The 17,241-nt window shown below is 41.7% G+C and overlaps 1 pseudogene; it reads left to right on the forward strand.

Moving 5' to 3' along the window:
• The first annotated feature begins 13,177 nt into the window (after window positions 1-13,177).
• LOC115645214 lies at window positions 13,178-13,848 on the forward strand (annotated as a pseudogene).
• The last annotated feature ends 3,393 nt before the right edge of the window (window positions 13,849-17,241 follow it).

Raw genomic sequence — 17,241 nt, forward strand, 5'->3', positions numbered from 1 at the left:
CACTTCCATGGATACAAGAGAAGCATCAAACAAATATGTAGTATTGTCCATCCTAAGTGTTAAAAAATTCTGAGCCAGCTTCCCCCCGTTCCTCCTCCCCCCAAAAAAGATTAGCAGTCCCAAGTTGTCACCCTCATATGCCCGTGGACTCAGCAGGCTGGGTCGAGCAGCACCTCCAAGCTGTCACTCTCATATGCCACGTGCACCACACTGGAATAGAGGACACCTGAGCAGGCTGGGTCAAGAAGCACTTTCAATCTGCCACCCTCATATGTCCCAGGTTCAGCACATCCCTATCCCTACTTTCACGTTACAACTATTACGGTAGTAACCCACTTGATGAGCAAATCCCACAGGATTTTTGGGTGCTGCAGGGATCTTTTAGCTTAAGTATGAGGGGCGTTGTTGCAGAGCAAATGCAGAAACTAAAAAAAACCCACAAGGGGGAGAGAGAGAGAGAGAGAGAGAGAGAGAAAGAAAGAAGCAACCAGCTTAATCATGAAAGTTATTTATTGCCAGGTAATAACCATGGGGGAGCCAAGCAAACAAAACCGTTGTAATAATAAATCTAACAAACTTTATTATAAAAGTCAGGTTTAGAAAACTATAACTGATCACAAAAGTCAGGGTGAGAAGGCTATACTTAGAGAAAGAGAGAGAGAGAGAGCAGGCACGATGGGTTCTCACCACTCTGTGAAGCTTGAATTGGTTGGCGGTCCTAGGTGGTGGTGGTGGTAGCTGAGGGTCCGGAGTGCTGGAGACAGGCAGAGCTCCCAGCACGATCAGTCAGGAGAAGATGAAGCCCCAATGGAACTGATGCAGATTTTGGATCCAAGCATCAGAACCCTTACTTAAGCATAGGTAGGGGATTTTGTAGAGAAACAACAATGGCTTCAAGGGAGAACACTAGATTTGCAGGGTACCAGAACACTGGTACCCTGCACAGCTGCGTGTTGCTCCAGCCCCTGCTACGCCTCTTCCCCATGGTCTTTGCCCCTGCTCCACCCCAGCCCAGCCTCTTCTCACCCCTGGTCCGCCCCAGCCCCACCCCCACTCCCCTGAGGACTGCAGCAGGGCCAGGCCTGCACTTACTGGCTGCGGGAAGTGCAGCAACCTGGCCCCAGCTGCGCCACCAGTGAGTGCTAGGGGGCAGTTCCCCCTGCCCCCCAAGCCAGCACCCCCCACATGGGGGCAGGGGCTACGTAGGGCCCCAGAATAGCTAGGGGCAGCCCTGGTTCAGGCTAGACCATGGGAGCTGATCATTCCTGGTTATGGGTGGTGTTCCTTGGAGGGAGCTTACAACGCAATTAGGGAGCTTTGCTATTTTGGATCCCAATAAAGGATTTATTACTAGAATTGGTCTGATAACTACTGAGCTGGGTATGTGCAGGCATGGGTTCATTAACATCTGAAGCAGAGATCCCTCATCATGCAGTGCTTTTCTGGTCCCAGAGTTCCATGCAGTTCTTGCCTGGGAATCTCTGTTCTCCATTCCGTATACTAATGGAGATGCCTCCTTGTCCCAAATGAGACTAGGGAAGTTTCCTTAATTATGTCAGCCTTATCCCAGGGGTTTAGGCATGTCTCCCAGTGCCTTTCATTGCCTTTTGTAAGTCTTTCTTCTGATCGGTTTTGGTTCAAGCAGAGGCTGGGGTGGGGAAGATCTTTTGTGAGTCAGACAGGCTGGGTACTGCGCCCTGGTTTCCCAAGAACACAGAATTGCTAGGTAACAACTACTTCCCTCCCCTGTGCCCCATTTGATCCTGACAACTTTTGTATCACCACCCATAAGATACTGCTTTTGTCACCTCTCATGCAGCATGACAAGAGCACCAGATATCTTCCTAAAGAAACTGAATGAAATTCTGCAAGGCCTAGACGTGGCAACCTATCTATGAGTGATAGTCAGAGGACAGTTGATCCTCTGAAGAGGTCAAGGGCTCAATCTACCAGTGATAGGCTCCACAAGGGTGAATGAGGCAATGAAGGTTCACCTGGGCCTAATTAACTCACTGAGTAACTGGAATGCAATAGTGGTGGTGTAGCCCTGTTGGTCCCAGGATATTAGAAAGACAAGATGCATGAGGTAATATCTTTTATTGGACCAACTTCTGTTAGTGAGAAAGACAAGTTTTTAGCTACACAGAGGCCTTGGCTACACTTGAGAGTTGCAGTGCTGGTGGTGGCTTTACAGCGCTGTAACTCACTTCTCATCCACACTGGCAAGGCACATACAGCACTGTATCTCCACGGTTGCAGCGGTGCTTGTATTCCACTTCCACAAGAGGAATAAAGAGTATAGCACTGCTAATGCAGCACTGCCCCGCCAGTGTGGCCACCCAAAGCGCTGTGATTGGCCTCCAGACGTATTCGGGAGTATCCCAGAATGCCTGTTCTAGCCACTCTGCTCATCAGTTCAAACTCTACTGCCCTGGCCTCAGGTGACCAACCGTCATACCCACCCTTTAAATTCGTTTCCTGTTTGCTCAGCCAAGTGTGGAGTACAATCAGTGAATCTTTCCAGGTGACCATGCCTCCATGCTCCAAATGAGCCCCAGCATGGAGCAATGGTGAGTTGCTGGACCTCATCAGTGTTTGGGGAGAGGAAGCCGTACAGTCCCAGCTGGGCTCCAGTCGTAGGAATTACGATACCTTTGGGCAGATATCAAGGGCCATGATGGAAAGGGGCCATGACCGGGACGCACTGCAGTGCAAGGTTAAAGTAAAGGAACTGCAGAGTGCCTACTGCAAAGCCCGCGAGGGAAACCGCCACTCCGGTGCTGCCCCCATGACCTGCCGTTTCTACAAAGAGCTGGACGCGATACTTGGGGGTGACCCCACCTCCACTTCGAGGAACACCATGGACACCTTGGAGTCCCTGGAGACATGCAGCCAGGAGCTCTTCTCAAGCCAGAAGGAAGGTAGTCAGTCACAGCAGCCGGTATTTGGTGGAGGACAAACAGAGGGGCAGGTTCCCAGTAAGTGGCTTTTATTTTCAGGATGGAAATTTTTTGGGAGAGGAGAGTTAGGGCTGCATGCACGCATGCCTAGATGAGGAATAGTGCATTGATGTGGTCTATCACGTCGCGGTAATTGGCCTCGGTAATCTCTTCGAAAGTCTCATCCAGAACAGGGGCAATGCGCTTGTGCAGGTTTATTTGGAGAGCCACTGTGGTCCAGTCAGGCTAACGCGTCCGCACCACTGTGCCCCGAGGGGTAGGGGGACCATTGCTGCACACAGGTAAACTGCATAGGGGCCAGGGTGGAAGCCACATTGCAGTGAAGACCCTCCTTTGCTTCCCAGGTCACGCTCAGAAGCGAGATATCTTCCAGGATAAACTCCTGTGGAAAATGTTGGGATAGTGTTCAGTGTAGGTGCCCCCTGCAGCTGTTGGCTCTCCCCAAGGCACAGAAACCCAGAGGACAATACAGCCCCGAAACAATCAGTCCCCCTAACTCACCATTTCAGGGCTCCCATGGGTTATGTGCGCTCTTTTTGGGATGGGAAAATTATGCTATTGTGAATACTGTGTGTGCCCTCCTTAAGTGCGGGGAAATCATTACTTTGTGTACAATGCTGCCTCTCTTAAGTGTTGCATTTTGCCTTTACAGATGCAACCTTAAGATCTTGGCTGTCCGTGTTATCACCTGCTGAGAGCCTGCAAAACCTCCAGAAGAGACCGCAAAAAAGCAAAGACGACATGCTGCACGAAGTGATACATCAATCTCTCACAGAGAATCAAAAAGCACAGGAATGGAGGGAGAGGGAAAGCAGAATCCGAAAGGAAAATGCAGCGCACAGGAAGCAAAGCATGGAGTGGCTGATAAGCATCCTGGAGCGCCAAGCGGACTCTATCCAGGCGCTCATAGCCATGCAGGGAGAGCACTACCGCCCCCGCCCCCCATGCAGCCCTTGTCCCAAAGCTCTTTGCCTTGTGCCCCCATGTCAGCTCCAACCTCCCTTCCCCAATAGACGGGTTCTTACCACCACTAGCTGCCTCCAACACCTGTATGTTCACCAACCAGACCTGAGAACTACAACCCTTACCCTCTGCACTCAGCCCCCTTCACCATGCAGTATAGCCATCCTGAAGTGCAGCACTCATTGCACAGCAGTCCAGACAGGACATATGCAAATCTGTGATTGTATAGTTCCCCACCCCACCCCCTTGCCCTTTCAGATTCCCAAAAAGTTGTGTTTATTTCAATAAAGTAATTTTCTTTTCAATAAATGAATTTTTGGCTTTGCAAACAGTCTGTATTATTATATAAAGTTAAAGATACCTTAGCCCAGGAAAGAAACAGGCACTGCAAATCAGCTTAGCAAACACAGATTCCTACTAACATTGTAACCACTGCACTTCACTCCCTTGCAGGGCACCAAACATTACCGTTGGTTTTCAGCCTCAAATTCCTCCTTCAGCGGCCCTTTAAACAGCCAAAAGCACACTCCACACTCATTCGGCACCAGCTCAGCCTGTAGTTGAACCTTTCCTTGCTGCTGTCAAGGCTCCCCGTGTACGGTTTCATGAGCCATGGTATTAACGGGTAAGTGGGGTCTCCAAGGATCACAATGGGCGTTTCGATGTCCCCTACTGTGATCTTGCGGTCTGGGAAAAAAGTCCCGGCCTGCAGCTTCCTGAACAGGCCAGTGTTCCAAAAGATGCGTGCATCATGCACCTTTCCGGGCCAGCCTGCGTTAATGTAAATGAAATGCCCATGGTGATCCACAAGCGCCTGGAGAACCATAGAGAAATACCACTTTCGATTAACGTACTCGGATGCTAGGTGGGGTGGTGCCAGAATAGGAATATGTGTCCCATCTATCGCCCCTCCACCGTTAGGGAAACCCATTTGCGCAAAGCCATTCACAATGTCCTGCACGTTCCCCAGAATCACAGTTCTTCTTAGCAGAATGCAATTAATGGCCCTGCAAACTTGCATCAACACGATTCCTCAGGTGCTGGTTGATCAAGGAGCCCCCAGAGTTGCTCCAGAGGAGAGATTGGAGTGACACAGAAAAACATGCAATTGGCCTTCCACTCTCACCACAGAAATCAGAACTGAAACGGCTTATGCTGCCCATGATTTACATGTTCTTCTTGATACCTATGGCATTTATATTTGAGTTCCATAGTCCTTGCAGATGACATATTGAAAAGGATACATATGGGAAACCAGGGCTTCTGAAAATGTGAGGAGTTAGTCTGCAACAAAGAGACCACTCATTAGCTCTGATAAACAAGAGGGCAACTACCGTGGCAGTCACTGCAGGATGTCTTGCTCGCTGGTTATGAGAGATCACAATGACAGTGCCAACTTTAGAGGTAAATATTCATCCTAGATGGCAATGCATGGCTGGTCAGAAATTTTCAGATGCAATGTTTTTCTGTCAGAAAATGCCAATTTTGACTAAACTTCTGATGGAACTCAGGCAGCCCTATAGCAGTCCTTCCAGTTTATACACACAGCTCAGCCACCATTGAAATGATTTTCAAACAAGATCAGTGAGCCAACATTTTGTAAATCAAGAGACAGAGAGAAATAAGACTAAGAAAATCTTAAACTGGGAATCTGCCTGGTATCCTGCTTGATCACCCATTTGGCAAGCCAGCTCCTCCTCAGAATCTTGCCTGGCAGGCTACTGGGAAGTCCAGGTTCTCCGGCTCCCTGGCAGCCCAGCTGAGAGTCTGGACTCCCAAGTTCTTCATCTTGATTCAGGACAAAACCTCAACATTTTTCACAGAAGTGAAATGCAGTTTCCAGCTTTCTTTTAAGTGCTTCTACTGTCTGACTAACAGCAATGGTGCTCACACCGCTGCCTTAGTGGCAATACAGTAATCCTGTTGGAAGCATCCTTCAGCCTACTGAACATGAGTCTACTTTTGAATTTTGATATCCCATTAAGTGGACAAAACCCTCATCAAAGGCAAGTGATGACCAGATCTGGACAAATGGTAAAGCTGGTACCTCCTTTAGAGCTATATTTTGTTGTATCGTGTGTATGTATTCAGAGCACTGCAATTAGAGGTGGTGGTGGTAGAGTTGTGAGGATGTGTGGTATTGTCTCTTTAAAACTGTGGTAGAAAGACAGAGGAAAGGCTGGGAGCCAGGACTTGGGAGGTTCTAAGCTGAAGTTCTACAGTGAGGCAAAAAGAGCCAAGGTAGTTTTAAGGATCATACTGTCTGCTTTATTCCAGTAAAGTTCCTTGTTCAGTGTTAGAAGAGAACGAGTCTTTCATCATTGTCACATGACAAACACCAGTGTGGGAGCTTGGGTGGAAGAACTGTGCAGGCACTTTCAGGATAGCTGGTGAACAGCATAAAGATAAAGATGTGGATGGAGATGTCCTGGCAGACATACAAATATCTGCCAGTCAGTGTGAGCCAAGACTAGGAAGAGTCCCTCTTAAGGAGAGAGAAATCTTTGTGATTTATCATTCCCATTCCTGCACTGACAAACAATAAATAACAATTTACGTATGACAGAGGAGTTCAACTTAACAACACCCTATACTTCAGAGACTTCCACTGGGAGGAAAAATGATTGTCATTCTAGAGATAGGAATGCTTCCACCCTCTGGATAGGTAGTATAATGAGTAAAAAGAGAAGCCTCGCTTAACGAGCAACACTATTCAAAGACAGTTGATATGAAAAGAAGGAATGTAACTTGCTGTCTTTTCAGATGAGACCATATTTAAAACATTAATTTCTGTTCAGTCTAAAACAGAGAACCCACAAATGCACTTTCCCAGACAGACTATTGATTTCTGACCTACAAATTACTATCCATCAAGGAGGTTTGGTGCAAAGCACAGACTGTGGGGGAAAGAAGGCTGCAGTAGACTGGGTACTTCTCAGCTGCAATCTGCATAATGTTTAGTATTCAGTGAGTTAAAGCATGCAATGAAAGGGAACTGTCAGCGCAATCTAGAAGATATAAAGAAATGAAGGGGTGAAAAAAAGCCGTATGCTAATAATCCACTCAGTAATTAAGTGAAGATCGCTGCCAAGCGCCACTGCCACTTTCAAAGGGTAATTTGTACAGGAAATCATAGAGTCATTGTCAAATCATTTCAGGATAAAAGGAAAGTCATCAACTAAGATAAGATAAATGCTGGGTGTCTGGCAGCATGTGCCCTAGGAAATGCCTTTGCTTTTTTTTTTATTTAAAAAAAACTTCCAAAAGTGGGGCTAGGAAAACTTGACAGGTTGAAATGCACATTTACTATTAATAATAGGGGTGATATATGCATAGATACATTATTAAATAGGTAACTGGAACAAAAACAATAAAATAAACCAGTTAAGAATGACTTAACTTGCAACAATCATAAGTGATTTTTCAGTTAAACCCTCAATAAATTAAAGCATATTTCTTCCTTGCCCAAATCCTCTGTTGTGTTTTAATATTATTTTCTCACATTTAGGTCATTATCTGTGGAGAGAAAATGTTTCCCTCAGTAGAAAATTATTTACAAGAAAGAATAGTTTTACAGATTTATAAGCACAGGCCTTTTAAATATCCTCTTCAGTGTCTAACTATTGCCCTATTGTTATGTTTGAAAGCCACCTCAAGTGCTGAGTCTGCAACCACTAGGGTTGTGTTGTGATTGTATTCGCTATGGAAATAGGTATTCTATGATGCTTTAGGGCTGTGTCAATTGTTTATTCAAAAACAGGTATTATTGAACAATTACATTAAGTTTTACTGTGTGGTCGATGCCACTGAGCTTTCAAATTTGTGTTGTTACCCACCAATCTGTCCTGATAGAGGCCCTGATTCAGCAACGTACTTCAGCATGTGCTTAATAGAAACACATAAGTGTAATCCCACTGGAACCAATTTGACTAATCAGTGTTTAAAAGGTAAACCTATACTTCAGTGGACTGGGACCATGCACAACATCCTGGCTCCACTGAACTTCCATTAATCACCAGGGCCAGGATTTCACACAGCTACATGCCAAATATGTCCAAGCTTGAAGACTATTTAAAAAGAATGTGACCAGATAAAAAAGGAAGGTTTTAGAATATTAGCCCTTCTCACCAATTATTCGTTATGCTTTTTAAAAATCAATCAAACATGTGGAACATATTTTATATGTAATTTTATTTACGCCACCTGATATTTAAATGATACACAGATTCATTTAGGCTTGCCTAAGCCATTTCCATTCTGTTGTTCTCCTTCACAGGGTCTTGAAACCATGTGATAAAATTAAGCTTATTTCTAATTTATATAAATTTTTTAAAATTTATTCTGGGATTATTTCTTAAGTGAATTTTCTGTTCTCTATTGTACCTGTCACAGGTGAAAATAACACACATATGGATGTGTGAACGAGTGAAATACGTTCATTGTTTTCAGGAAACAGTGAGCATCAAAAGTGGAAAAATATTATGTTGCATATACTTTATATTTTCCAAGTATACTAGCTGGGATGAACAATAAATGCAAACATAAGTCTCTTCGGGTGTGGCTTTGAATTTGCATATTATTTTACAGCTAAGTCAGAAATCCAAATACAGAACCCAGCACTAAGAATCAGCATGAGGATTTGTCACATTTTGTGGCGAACTCATATTCCAATGAATGAATTTCAGCCATCTAGTTTTATTCACCCATGACTGATACAATATAGATCAAATCATTCACATCATAAATAATTCAAGTGTGATTTAATAAAAGTTAATGACTTATATTAGAAATAGCCTTAATTTTATTTAACTGTTTCACAACATCACATCTAAGAGAACCCAACAGAATAGAAATGGCTTAGAAAACAATATGCAAGCTTCTGTGGATTTACTTTAATATACCCATCTTTCACATAGAGGGTACGTCAGAGTCCTTTACAAAGTAATGTGTTAAAACTTCTAGCAGCATGGCTGGGTTGGCAAAAAGAGCAGCATTATGTGCTCAGCAATTGCTCACACAGAAACAACCATCCCTCAGATGTACTTTACTGTATTTACTTTTCCTACATACATGTGATTTTGTGACATGATTAACCTAAACTTTTATTCCAAGCAACTTTCCTCTTATCTAATATGGAATTAAAATATTTTGTTGAATATATTTCCTCACAAAAAAGATTGTTGTCGCTTTGTGGCAAATGGGCTTTTAAATTTATCTTGATCATTTAATTTATATTCTATTTCATAGTAAGGCTTAATTAAAAAACAAAAGATCTTCAACTGACTGTTACATAAGTAAAGTGAGTGAGCTGAGGTTTGGCCCTATAATATATTACTTTACAGTGTACAAACAAACATGAATACCCTTTCTCTTTCTGTTTTAGGGCTACAGATATTTTGACTCAGATACAGGGACAGGACTCTGACTCTGTTTAACATACACACAAAGAAAGCTTGTGTTTAGGTATTTTAGACAGTTGATAAACTCCTTTGTATGGTTCTGGGTTTTTTTACAAATACAGTCTAAATATATAATTTTGTTATGATAACATACATAGCCTCTGAAAAATGAGTGTTGTGTCAAACTAGTTTTGTAAAACAAAAAAAAGATGTGGAAGATTCATCTGTGCTAAATTACTTTTTGATACAGTTATGTCTAGATATTAAAGTCTACATTTTCAAAAGAAGCCATTCCCAATTTTGTTTAGGCAAAATCTTGCACTTTCCACACCAAAAAGTGCCCAGCTACCCTATCTAGATGGGCAAATGATGCTTCCATGGGAGAATTTAAGATACATAGAAATATGTGTACATGAAACTGCAGGTGCAATTTTTTGGGGTAGGTCCAGGCCCAGTTGAAAATTTGGCTCAAAGGAACCAGGATTTTACTAAGAGTGACAGTTTGGCTAAAAGTTAAACCAACCCCAAAGCTTGTGAGATAAAATGCTGCATTCTGTAGAAATAATTATGAGTATTACAAAGACTAATTGCGATTGCATAGTGCATCTTAAGAAATGTGGCTCTAAATCCATGTAGTTGTAGCAATATTTATTTTTTTGTCTTTTCAGATGCCTGTTGATATTTTCTAAATTAAGTCAAGGGAAAAAATGACAGCATTTTAAAACATAATGTAATCTGTAAAATTAAAAGCTTTTGTTTCCCTCTCCCCCATCATACCCAACGTATACCATATGCCAAGGCTATTCCTTAACTATAACCGACTGTTGTTACTGTAGTAATCAGTCTATGTCAGAGCAATTACTTAAAATCATCCGTCCTGGTTGTTTTTCACAATCTGCATCACACTGTGCAGAACAATGCAGCTGACAATCCAAATGGCACAGATGGAATTATCATACCTCACACACTGTCTGACTGACAGTTACCTGCGGGAAGAAGGAAGGACCCTATCATCTAAATGTTTGCTGCCAACCAGACTTCTCTGGGAATAGCTTAAAGGAGACTGTGATGGGATTGCTTTGCTGTGCCTTTGTCATTTCAGAAACACTGAAAAAATGCCCAAGGCATGAAAAACAGCAATAGTGCCATAGGGGGAAAGAGGTTGACATGGGCATTATATGGTTTTAGCAAAAAAATCAGTTAGGGGTTTTTAAACACTTACAGTTATTTCACCTTGTGACCACATGGGTTAAAACTAGCAAAAGGGCCCCCAAACCACTGAAAGCTTCCAAATCTGGATGGCAGGTAGTGGGGGGGGGGGGGGGAGATTGGGGGTGAAAAAGTGAATCCAAATGCAGTCCTGAATACCCTGAAACTTAGTGATGTTCGATATCAAATTTTACATCTCAGGGCCATCTCTAGTTGAAATACATTAGCTCTTATCACTGTTCCTTATGTCAACATGAACGGTTATTGGCAGAAAAATATGACAGTTGAAACCTCTATTATTTTCTCTACAAATTCTGGAAACTATTTATTTTAGACTTGGTTTATTATTCCCTCATGTTCATTATCAAATTATGAACATTTCATTTTATTAAGAAATAAACTCTGTTAGAAGAAAAAGTCATGAAATATCTATTGGCATTTGAAATATGTACACATTGATTCATACATCAATACTGTACTATATTAATACTGAATAAGATACCATTTGGGGCTAGTATGTTATCTTGTTACACTTTATAATTATGATAAATGATAAGTAACAACAAAGAGAAACACATTATGGCTTTTTAGAACCATGTAGCAAAACAAAATTAAAAGATGAAAAAGCCATTACACCAAAGTAAAAAAAATAAATCAGTTTGGTGTTGAAATTTCAAAATCTTCAGAACTTTGCAGTGGTTGATAAAGAAAACAAAAATCAACCCCCACAACATTATCCTGTATTGTGGGCTCTGGGGTTTGGGTCTCTCTGTTAATTATTTGCACAATAGTTGGTGTAATGGGCCCAGATCCCTGACTGGGATCCTTAGGCACTACTGCCACAGAAATAATAATTTTCGGATGTTTCTTATGAGTCCTGCTTCTTTCTGAGTAATGCTGGCTTGAAGCAGTCTGACTTCTGCCTCTATCTTCAGCATAGCTCAGGCCAAAGCATCTGTTTTCATGCAAGTCTGTGAAGTCTTTCATTTCCTCCGTAATCCCAAAAGCCTGAACTGTATTCATAGTCATTTAAAAATCAGTGTAGTACAAAGGAATTAAAGAAGCAAAATAGCTACTGCAGGTTATTGGGCTTATTTTTCCAAATCTTTTCATCTTAAATGACAACTGTTCATACTGGAGAGATATTTTAAAATAGATTTCATATCTATCTGTGTGTATGTATGAATTTCACAATTGTACATATGCTGTCCCCCTCGCCCCTTCCAATTTTAAATGTTCTAAGCTGGCAGGATTCTAAACAGTAATACAAAGAAAATATTTTTTTCTCAGCAACAGAAGCACCATTAAAAAAAGCCAATTAGAAGAGATGAATTTTTATAGCAGGCTGATGATTAAATCTACATTAATCATAAACATCCATGGGCCACCAACAGGGCTTGTTTAATCATTTTCAACCATTTGTCTCTCTCTCTGGGTACTTTTCTGTTAGATATTTCAAAAGTGGTCCATATTTGGTGTTGGGATGTTAGAAAGTAGGAGGATACTCCTGGGTAATCAGAATTTCATGCAATATGACTCAGAAAAAAAATACCCAAAAGAGCTTCTCTTAAAGATGTTTTGTTATTTGCCGGTCATGCAGTTACTTGTATTGTATTTGAGGCTCTAGTGGCGTGTGACACTGATAGTGTGAAATTAACTGAGGTTATATCAATCATTAAATAGCAGCTGATAATATAGAATTGGAGTGGGAGATAATTTTGACAGTGAAGTATGTAAAAGCATACTGCTTAATAAAAAGATATTGAAAAGTCTAGCTACAGCTATCTGACGGGGATAATTTTAAATGAGGGCCTCTAAGATCAAGGGGAGATCATAAATACAATTTGTATTGACCAGCAACCTATAAAGAAAGGCTGTGTTGCTAAAAGCAAGTAAATAACCTTACAGGAGAGTTCATATCTAATTGGGAGTTGGAATAATTATAGAAGATGATAAGCCAGTCACCAGAGAAATGAAATATTCAAGATGTGTGGTAGCAAACACATTGATTAACATAAGTCAGGACAGCAAAGAACACAGCTTAGAAATACAGTATATAATTTATGAGCATGGAAATAATTGAGTATCAACAATAGATGTGCAAATATTCACAAAAATATAAAGCATGAAGAATTTCCCCCCTTTTTTCCATGACAATGCTGTAAAAATGTTCCATTTAGTGGACAATATTCTATATAACTATGAACTATGTTGAAGGTTAGTGCAGATCCCGCCCCACTCTCAGTGTGCCCACCGAAGTTTACAGCAACTTTTTGTGTGGGGTATCAATGAGTTTTGAGCGATGCTAAAGCTAAATGAGGTATGTTCTAAGGTACATAGTACTGATCTTGTTCCCTTATTGACTGAACTCCTCCTAAAAGGCCAAGAAGGTAGCAAGGTGGCAGTTCAGATGCTCTAAAAGAAAAAATTACAACTTTCTGCCTCTGCTAGTCCAGGTATTATTTCACATTTCTTCACCACATTATTATAACTCATAGATTTTAAAAGCAGAAGGGACCATTATGATCATCTAGTCTGAACTAATGATCTACTGTGTCCTCAGAGTGATCATCTGAGATTTTGTTCTGTTGTACCTGGGCACAAGTGTGGTGACTCACCTCTATCAGTTACATTAATATGCTGATCACTTCCCACCTGAAGTCTAATCTGTAGTGGCATCAGAATTGGTTGCTACGGAATCAAGTGACATGGAGAAAATGTGTTTAAGATGGTCCATCCAGAAGATTTGTTACTTTGTGAAGATCTTGCTTTTGACTAATAGGTAAATACCATGACAACTTCAAATTGAATTATTTTTCTTGAAATCGTGACTCATCTGTTGCCTTCATCAGAAATGTTTTTAATATTTTCAAGAAAAAACATGTCCCAGAAACTGAGTTTGTTGTTGCTGGTGTTTGGATTCATTTGGGGCTTGATGTTGCTGCACTATACTTTTCAGCATCCAAGGCACCAAAGCAGCGCTGAACTGCGTGAACAGATACTAGACTTAAGTAAAAGATATGTGAAAGCCCTGGCAGAAGAAAATAAGAACATAATGAATGGTGGTAATGGAGCCTCAATGGCAGGATATGCTGATCTCAAAAGAACAATTGCTGTTCTTCTGGATGACATCTTACAGCATCTGGTGAAATTGGAAAACAAAGTTGACTACATTGTTGTGAATGGCTCAGCAACAAATACCACCAATGGAACCAGTGGTAATCTGGTGCCAGTAACTACAAGTAAACGTGTAAATGCAGCAAGCAATATTAGATAACATACAAGATCACCTTATGCTACTTTATCGTAGATTCAATTTGATTAATATGTAAAACACTCTTTTCAGGCATGTATTAACATGTGCCAATTACTGCTGCATGCTCAGAGCTGCCCAGGACAAACCAGGACAGGGGATGTGGTAGCAGCTAGCTGAATAACTGATCTCACAATACTCTCACTCAGTGTTGCCAACCACAAGTATTCAAAAATCAGGCATGCCAAAATTATGAGACTAGTTTAAAAAAATCAAGAGGATTAAAAAAAAATAACAAATGTTGGATTTATTGGATTGAATTTCTTTTAGAGCCTCTATAGAGCACTTGAATGGTTTTCCTTGAAAAGTTTTCCTTGAAAGGCTATAAAACTTTTTCTTTAAATCTAAGCTAAGATTCTCACATAATCCCATGAGTTGAGGAGCTGGAGCTTTAAGAAAGTAACTAAATATCGCAAGACTCATGATAAAATCATAGGCGTTGTCAACACTGCCATGATCCTCTCTCTCATCCATCTCACAGCAAACAAATGCAGCACAGCCAATTGTTTGAGCACTCCCTAAAACCCTGCCTGTCCCTTTCTCCCAAAGTCAGTCCCCTCAGCTGCTTCCTCTTTGTAGTGGAAGAGCACCTGACCTACAGGCAAACGGAAAGCAAAGCAGCATAGAAAACTTCTCTACCTGCATCTGCTAGTTAGCACCCACCAAACCTTTGCATAGCTAGTGTGTAACTAAATCGGCCTCAGCACATCTGCACAATTCTGAAAATAGGATATGTGGGCATATCCCAACTGCCATACCCGGTGCCACATCCTGCACTCTGAACAAACACCACCGTCACCTTTGAAATCTCTGTGCATGCACATCTTCTGCTTGTGCTCCTGGATGTGCATGCAGGAAGAAATTGGCACCTATGCAAGCTTTGAGAAGATTAGCCCTTTACTTTTTACAAATGCAAATTTAAATTCTGCTGTCTCTGATTAGACCATCATAGAAGGGTTGGGTGCACCATGCCACTGTGTGCTGGCTTAATCCAAACTCTATTTCTAATGTAGCCCATCATGACAGATTTTGTGTATTGTCTCTGGAAAACACTAATATTTAGCTTGCTTCTCCACAGCACAGGTAGAACATTGCATCTATAAGTGCAAGATAAAAATTGCAGATAAGGACGGTCATCCTCATCATAGAATGACGTGATCTTGCACAAATGAAAAGGCTGCTGCACAGGCTTCTGGTTACTCCTGCCTAGCAGCAGGAGTAAGACCAAAACTGGCAAATGTATAGCTAAGCTTCTCACTTGAATGCTAAGGACTGCACATAAATCCATGTCTCCTCAGGTGCTTCCTATCTCTAATCACACCATACATCCTTCAGACCCTGCAGACTGAGCATGCAGGGATTTGTGATTTACCTCCATTCACTGAGAACGGCTATGTGTAGTGCTAATCCTGCTTGTATCCACACGACCTCCATTCAAATCTTCCTGGAGTGAACCAACCCTGAGCTCTATGCGGTATACTGCATGAATAGTTGTGAGATCAAAGCCATCATGTGTTTCTGTCCTGGCAGAGGTTATTTTCCAAGTCCTAGTTTTCATGTAGTTATTCTTTTTCATGGAGCAGATCCTTAGCTAAGGTAAATCAGAATAGCTCCATTGAAGGCAATGGAACCATGTGGATACGCAATCACTCCTGAGACAGTGGCTTCCAGTTCATGGATTAGTCTTCCTTGGGATGCTGTGGAAGCCCTATTGCTTATGCTATTTTAAATAGAAGTGGGGCAAAACACCTAAGAATATACATTGAGGAACGAGCATGGATTGACAAAGAGATGGAGTTGATCTTATAAATCCCATCTCAGAGCTGTATGAATATCTGATATCAGTAGCAACTGTAATGGCAGAACTCAGAATATCGGATCTAGTGCAGAGAACTAAACAGGGAGCCAACACACCAGGCAGGAGACTGCATAAGGAACAATAATTAAACAAATCTGAGATAGGTACAAAATGGCAAGTTCAGACACTGGGCAGTGAGTTCATCATCATTCATACAGTGTAAAGCCCGGCAGTGTTTAGTTATGGTAGAACTCAGTTTCTTCATATTCTGCCGGGCGGGGGGACAAAATCGCAGAAGAATGGAGCAATGTGTGAAAATAAAAAACAGAAGGAGCAGAAGGAAGACAATATGGTAACACATGGTTCCAAGACTTGAGAATATATTTCTTGTACTATATCCCTTTATGTTAAAATGCATTCTGTTTTTTCTGGCTCAGTGGCTCAGCTGGTACTATCGTGTAACACCCTACCACATGGCAGACCTAAGTTCATGAACAATCTTGGTCCAATAAAGCATGGGGTTGTCACAGAGGTGGTGCTGTTAGTTTCAGTGTTGGCTAGTCCTTTGCTGGGAGTATTTCAGAGGAGCTATAGATGGGTATTGGGCAGCAAATAGCAAGAAGGGAGGAAAATAGTAAGTAAAGTGGGAGAAAAGAGTGTTTCAGAAAGAAGAGGTAGATGAAAATACAGAACTCTCATAGGCTTACCATCTTAGGAAGATGAGAACTCTTTGCTTACGAACTTCCCCAGGACAGTGGGGCCCCTTGCTCAGAGGCTAGGAATCCTTTACTTAAACAATGACATTAAAAATACATGATATTTTATCTGCATTATATGTTTTCTGAACATTTTATATTCTTGTACATGTAGGAAAATGAGTTTAGATGCATGGTAAGATTGGTAAATTTAGGACTACATTCTGACATTGGGTCCATACAAGATAAAATATTATATTGGCTGCTATGTACAAATGCTGATCTTTGGAACCCTTTCATAATCTAAATAGGATTCCTCACAGAGTGGTGTGTATAGTGGGGCTAATTCATCTTCAAAAGAGCACAAGGTGATGGAAAGAGGTTAGCACAAAACACAACCCAGTTCATTCCTGACATCTTGAAATTAGTTTACAGGAAGATCAGTCAACAGCACAACCGGCTTATACCTGCCTCATCACACATGGAGTCACAAAGACCGGAATGCACAAAAGGAGCCTAAATCCTTATTTTAGGCACTGAAGTCCCAGTTTTGGCTAATCCCCAGAGTGATTTACAAACCAGTAGAAGAAGGTGTTTGGTCCCCGAAGTCGCATACAGTTGCCTGATCCAGTAGACGTGCTCAGAATCCACTTATTGGATGGTCCTATTCAAAACCTGGAGGAGGAGCTGGTTCCAACCTTCTGATTTTTAGCCCTCTGTCTAGAGTACTTGCCTGGGATGTGGGAGATGCAGGCTCAATCTCCCCCTCTCAGGCAAAGGGAGAATAGCAGTATCTGACACCTCTCAGGAAAGCACCTAAACCACTGAGCTATGGGATATTATGATGTGAGGCTCCCTCCATTTCTCCTGTTGAAGCCATTCCATTGTGGATAACTATTCAAAG

Source organism: Gopherus evgoodei, chromosome 2 (genome assembly GCF_007399415.2).
Source record: "Gopherus evgoodei ecotype Sinaloan lineage chromosome 2, rGopEvg1_v1.p, whole genome shotgun sequence".
NCBI classification, from domain to species: Eukaryota; Metazoa; Chordata; order Testudines; family Testudinidae; genus Gopherus; species Gopherus evgoodei.